This window comes from Cryptomeria japonica, chromosome 11, assembly GCF_030272615.1.
Source record: "Cryptomeria japonica chromosome 11, Sugi_1.0, whole genome shotgun sequence".
Classification (NCBI taxonomy): domain Eukaryota; kingdom Viridiplantae; phylum Streptophyta; class Pinopsida; order Cupressales; family Cupressaceae; genus Cryptomeria; species Cryptomeria japonica.
The window spans coordinates 473,839,578-473,847,024 of record NC_081415.1 but is presented as its reverse complement, the minus strand read 5'-3'; positions in this window follow the sequence as shown (position 1 = coordinate 473,847,024).

Here is a 7,447-nt window from a genome sequence, read left to right as displayed (position 1 = left end):
GCAAGATAAAAAAAATTCCTTGATACCATTCTGAATCCCATGAGCAACCGACAAGGTAGAAAACTCAATATCCCTAATGATCCAATTGTTTCTTTCCTTCCACAAGCCCCAAGCTGAATGAGGCAACATAGAGCTCCATAAAATTTTGAGGGAGGGGTTATCCGAAGGACAATTCCATTGGGACCAACAATCATGAATATTACTAGGTAAGCACCACTAGATTCCCCAAACTTCAAAAAATTATGCCCAAACATCTGTAGAGAAGGAGGAATGGAGCAACAGATGGGAGACATATTCAACATCTTCCTTGCACAAGAAACATCTATTAGGAATAGTCATTCCCCTTTCACAGAAATTGTCAATTGAGAGAACTTTATCCTACATAAAAATCCAAAAGAAAGTATTAATCTTAGGAATCAGTAGCTTGTTCCATATGCAAGACCAAAAAGGAGCAGGAGAAAAAGTTCTTGTGAGTAGGTGAAAGGCATTAGAGACAGAGAACACTCCTGAAGAAGATCCACTCCACACCACAAAGTCCTCCACAAGGAAAGAGGGGATATGTATAAAGGAGAGCCAAGACTAGAGAGGGAGCAAGGATGGGTCCAAGCTAATAAGATTGATCTATGTCCCATATTTGATATAATAAGCTACCTAGAAACCAATTTACCTCATGCATCTCTCTTTAAATTGAATAGCCCACTGAAAGTTAATTAGCAAACCATCTCTAGCCCACTAGTCTTCACAAAATCAAAATTTTCTACCATTCCCAAAAATCCATCTAGCTCCTTGCAGAATGATATTTTTGGTGCTGAAGAAGTTTCCCCATAGGGAAGATGTTGGAAGGGGCAAATTATAGTCTTCTAGCACACTTTGAAGGCCATTAATGTGATATTTATGATGGACATTAGAGGTCCATTCATTGGATTCCTTCAGGCATCTCCATATTTGCTTCACCATAAGGGATTTATTACAATTATGAATATGCCTAAGAGCAAGGCCTCCAAATTTCTTCATCAAATAGACCTGCTCCCAGGCCACAAGATGGAGACGGTTTTTGGATTCAATACCAATCCATAAGAAATTATTTTGAATTCTTTCCATTCGATCAACAAATTTTCAAGGAACTTTGAAAAGGCTCATAGCATAGACCAATTAGTTATGTAAGGAGGCCTTGATGAGCTGAAGCTTACCAACTTCCTTTCTAACTCGCCAACTTATTCTGAAAGTGATCAAGAAAATTAGACCAAAAAACATCAAGAGTCAGGCCAATGCAAAGAGGTAATCGAAGATAAGAGTCAAGCAAAGAACCTAACTTGCACCCCAGAATATCCACAATCTTAATCTTCCTATGACCAGGAGTATTAAGGAAAAAAATAGAGCTCTTGGGAAAACTAATCTTCTGTCCAAAGCCATGCTCATAAAGATTGAGAAGAGACTCTAATAACTTGGCTCCCAAAACATAGCTTTATCCCATAAGAAGAGTCTCATCAATAAATTGTTGGTGGGACCAAATTTGGGCCTAAGAAGAGGGGAAAATCCCTTTGACTTACCGATTTTGGTTTCTCTTTGAATAATCTTGTTGAGGGCCTCACTCATCAAAATGAAGAGAAACGAGGAGAGGGGATATCCCTATCTTATGCCTCTAGAAGCCGAGAAGAAACTTGAAGGAGATCCATTGATCAACACCGATAATTCTGGAGTACAAATGCATTAATTCACCAATTGAATGAAATTATCACTAAAACCAGAAGACCACAAAATTTTGATCAAGAATTTCCAATTAACCCAATCATAAGCTTTGAGAAAAAAACTAGGTTTCTTATTGATGGAGAGTGAATGGATGTTCTCATGGACCACAATAATAAAGTCCAAAATTTGTCTCCCAGGTACAAACCCATTCTAATGTTTAGAAATCAGGAGCAAAAGAACAAAAGAACACTCTTCAATCTAAAAACCAAAATTTTGGTAAAGATCTTATAGATCGAATTACATAAACTTATAGGTCTGAGATCCTAAAAGCAGCTAGCATCTGACTTCTTGGGGATTAGGACAAAAAAGGTGGCATTGAGTTCTTTCAAAAGAGAGAGAGATCCCAAAAAATCTTTGGCCTCATCCACAATATCATTACCAACAATGTGCCAAAATAATTGAGAGAAGAACATGGGAAAACCGTTAGGGGCAAGAAATTTGTTTCTTTCAAATGAGAAGATAACCCTTTTAACTTCTTGAGAAGATGGAATTTTGGTAATCTCCTTGTTCATCTCCTAAGAAATACTGGCAGGGATCTCACATAATAATTCCTCCTCAGCGCTCACATCTAGAGGCCCCTCCTCAAAAAGAAGGGAAGAGAAGTAACATATAGCCTCCTGACTCATATCTTCATGTTTGTTGACCCACTAATTATTAACACAAATCTTCTTGATTCTGTTGGAGGCCCTATGTTTTAACATGGTCATATGGAAAAAATTGGCTTTCCTATCCCCACTTTTGAGCCAAGCGGCTCTTAACCTTTGTTTCTAGTATTCTTCCTCTTTGGAGATGATATCATGGAGTTTTGAGAGAAGGTCAGTTTTTTTGTCCATAACTTGGGGATTATAGCTCGTGTTTTGTATCTACAATTGGATATCATCAAGTTCCATTTTGAGAGCATCTTTCCTTTGGAAGTTATTACCAAATGAATATTTGTTCTATATTTGCACATTGACTTTGACATTAGATTTTTTTTTGGCAACTCTGTACATAGTTGTACCCTGGATGCTAACATCCCACCATTCAACAATTTTATCATCCAGTTCAGGATTAAGAGTCCACATTTTCTCAAACCTAAAAGGAGAGGCCTTCCTACCAATGATGGGTGAGATATTTAGAAAAAAAAGAAAATGATCAGATCCAATTCTGGACAGAGAAGAGAGTTTACAAGAATAATCTAGAAGCCAGTTGGGGGAAAGGATCCCTCGATTCAAGTTAACTTGAATAAGGTTTGGACCACTTCTTCTATTTTACCAAGTAAATTTAACACCATTTAGGTCAAAATCCAATAAACCTAAAGAATTAATCACATAAGCTAAACCCTGCTTTTCATCCTCAGAGATCAGGGCACCTCCTGATTTCTTAGAATTAGAAAAAGGAGTGTTAAATATTAATTAACACTAGAATTAATTAGAGATTTCAAGAGGGATTTTTTGGTATTTCTACTTGGGGAATGATTTTCTAGAATTAATTAGAGATTTCAAGAGGGATTTTTTGGTATTTCTACTATTTGGAGCATAAATATTGGAGATGATCCAGGAGGAACCATCTTTCAAAATCATAAATCTACTGGCAATATGATTAGAGCTAGTCAAAATAGCCATACCTTGGATAATTATTGGGTTCCAGAATGAAGAAATACCACTTGATGCACCATCAACATTAGAGAAATGCACACCACAATCCTTGAAGATGGCTAACTTCATTTTCTCTATTCTACAAGAAGGCATTTTTTTTTCCTGGACAAGACAAATATCAGATTTATGATCTCGCACCAAATTAGATAGGAGATCATGTATATGGGGATGGTTAAGCCCCCTTATATTCCAAGAGATGAACTTCATTTAGTAGGGGAGGGGGAACCAATCCCCATATCCTAAAGAAATCTCTAAGCTCCATCTGCAATCACAAATTTACTCACTTTCTCCGTATTAAAATTGTTTGATGGTCTTCCCACCCCTCTTTTTTAGGATCCACAATCCACTCTCTATCTATTCCTAGTTTTGACTCCGATAGGTCTAGGAGTTTGACCATTTTCGACAAGTGAGGGGAAATTGTGTTTTCATCTTCTGGATTTCACTTCAATAAAAGGATTAGAGTCATTTGAACTAAGAACATGGGTATCCTTCCCCGATCTCCCACCTTCATTATGTGATTTGAGTATCTCCAGGGCATTACTTACATCAATAATCAGATGAATGGATTGATTCTCATTGTTGGATCCAGTGGCATCATCCACACCAAGACTCACACCCTTGATCTGAGTATCAAGTTGAGGGTCTACATGAACCATATCTGGTGCTGAAATAGTTTTTGGTCCTAAGGGAACCACCTTGGCAACCCTATCTGGGTCAGGCGTAGCATGAGCCTCCAAAGATATCTGCAAAGCTGAGGAATCCTCCATCTAGGCCTGCTTCATATTATTATCAACCATATCAGGGGGCGTGTCTACCCCCGAGGGAATAGGATCTATATGGGGAGAAATAGGGGCATCCGATGGGAGAGACACTTTCTTCCACACCTTCTTTGGCTGGGGTTTTTCTGTGCAGTCTCTAGCCTAGTGACCAAATTTTTTGTAGTGAAAATATGCAAAAGGGATGGTTTCATATTCCACTTTATGGACTCATTTTCCATGCTTTGAATTGAAATAAATCTTAAGAGGGAGATATGTAGATTATTTGATGTTAACACATATGCGAGCATAGAACAATCTTCTTTTGGCTATCGTCATCAGATCCACAAATAGAAGTTCACCAAAACACATAGCCAATCCAGTGAAGATCTCTTCATCACAAAACTCTAGGGGGAGACGAGGAAGATGAACCCAAATAGAGGGCCTCATTGCATTCCCAATCCTTAGGATTGAAATTGGGTTCCTATTTCTTCAGAGCTAAGGAGGTTTTGCCCAACATCAAGAGACCTCTTACCAAGACAGATCTCAAGTCCTCGTCACATACAAATGAGAAAGAGAAAAATCTATTAGCCATAGCTACAACTTCAATCTGACCTTTTCATTTCTACTTTCGGGCAACCCATGCATGAACATATTCAATATTGGGTGCGACCCCACAAACTTAAAAACCAAAACCGAAGTCGGGTTCACCATATTTTTATCCACTATACAATCTAGAATATAAATGGAAAAGATTCTAGATGTCGAATCCATGCAGTGGGAAACAAGGGAGATTGACTTACCTTTAATATGAGACCCAAAGAAATCTGGCCATTTCCTATTGCAATCCAAAGAAGAGGATGCCTTTGGTTACTTTGAAGATTCCCTGGGACCCTCCACAACATGCAAACTAGAAGATCTGTCACAATGAGCATCCTTATCACTTGTCGGGACTTTCACCATACCTCCATCCCAAACCTCATAGCCACTACTATTCATTGATTCCTTCTCCTCCACATCACTCATGACCCCCTCCACGTGAGTTCCACTACTTCTACCATTTTTTTATTGGTTATACTAAGTAAAAAATTCAGTTTTTTTTTTAAATCAAAATTTTGGACATTGACATTATTATAGATATTAATTATTACTAATAAAATGACATAAACACATTTTACAAAGCATTCAAGTCTGACAAATGTCCTCAATATTTATGTCAGCAACACTGCCTGTATTTCCCCTGATATTCTTGACAATACAGTGTTTACTTTCAATAATTTGTTTCTTGTATTTACCTCCTCTAATTTAACCAAGCTGACAAGAGAATGCTAGAAAATATTAAAACGATTTAAATAATAACACTATTGTAATTTTTTGATGTGTAAATATTCTATATTTTATATTGATTTCAGGATTAAAAAAATGTATGCAAGTATTGGAAGACCAAGAGTCTGATCAGATTCTAAGGTCCCTAGGTAGGGACTTTCTCTTCTTTAAATTGAATTAAATTGGATTTTTGAAGATTAGGAAAAAATATGTGATTATTGAAGTGATTTGGCATAAATAGTGAGCTACAGATATCGCATGAAACCAACAACCTAGATCCGAGCAAGAGAATATGTTTCAAAATCTATTCTTAGATGTTCAACCTGATTTTTTAGGACCAAGTAGTATCAATTCGCCATGGACATTTGAATTTATCACCATCAAGAGCTAAACCTATTCGTCTCTATGAATTCTATTGATCCTATCGAATGAAGCTTTGTACCTATTTCCTGCACATAGAAAGACGGGGCAAATTGTTAGGAATAGGGGTTTGCCTATGTCAAACCTTGATTTAGGAATTAACCTTCAATGAAATAATACAAATATTGAAATAAATACTGAATAGATATACCTCAGATCTATAATTGTTGATGATGATGCTTTTCTCTTTGAATGTAATCACAAATGTTGTATGATATGGCATGACAAACAAAAAACCCTGATCACACACACATTCTTGCATAATCTTGATATAATTTTTCTCCAAATTGGTTAAAGTATGAATATATAGCCTTGAAGATCTCTAAAAATGCTTCATAATGAATGCTTCATAGATGCATGAATACTTTAGGTAAGGTGTGGATATCAATGAATTGATAGGATGTATTTATATGGGGGTTTCTAGGTAAATTACTGATTAGATTAACCTCAAACAGTCATGTATAGCCATGGGGATGAATTCCCATCGAGGAAATACAATAACCACCCTATTTCAAATTTGGCCTCCTTTGAGGGGGACTACGACATTTTAGGGTGCCATGGTCTAGACCAAGGCATACGACGCGTTGGTCCCATTCCAAAGGGGACCAAAATAAAGTGCCAAGGAGGTGGGTACCACTTTGTGGGACCCACAACAAGTTGTACATAACATTGAAAAGTTGGGTAATTAGCACAGATCGGACCTAGAGAGGGGATGAGGATAGATCATGCTAAAGTGGAAGCACGAACATGAGGTGTAAATTAGATAGGTGACAATTTATGACACTACAGTATAGAGTTATTATGGGTACATAAAATACCATAATTTTAATAAAGAAAAACAAATGTGACCAGCTCAAAAAATGTGATAAAGCCTTTGAGATTTTATACATAAATATATCTCCAAAGCTCCTATTCTATATTGAGGCCTTGAAATCTCCCAATGAAGTGTTGACTACAATTGAAAATCTATTTGGGAAGGTCAGTGAATTAAGGAGCTGTGAGCTAGAAAATGACCTCCTAAGTCTAAATCCAAAATAATTTAGCACTATATAGAGGATTACTTCACTAAAATGAAATCAGTAAGGAGGCAACTCAAAGAATGTAAGATTTAAAAGAAGGATGATCAACTCATTCTCTCCATACTTTCTAAGTTGGGACCTAATTACTTAATCTTTGAACCAACATTCTACTCCAAAAATGGGTTCTTGATAAAACATTGAAAATTACCTCTTGATAGTTTCATTGTAGATCTTACAAGAGAGAAAGACAAATCAATTCAAATGGGTACCATGGGTTCCCACAAGACTCAAGCCCTTGTTGCAGAAAGTTGAAAAACAAAACTTCAACACAAAGATGAGGAACACAATGATAATGAAGAGAAATTAAAACCTTCAAATAATTGTAAAATTAAAGAAAGAATCAAATGTTCCTTTTGCAAATGATTGGGACATAGGGAATACATATTTATGAAGAAGAAAATCAAGCACCTTTCCAATCTTCATGAAGAGAGTAAATGATTTTAGAATCTTCATCACTTGACAAAGAAAAATCAAACCTGGT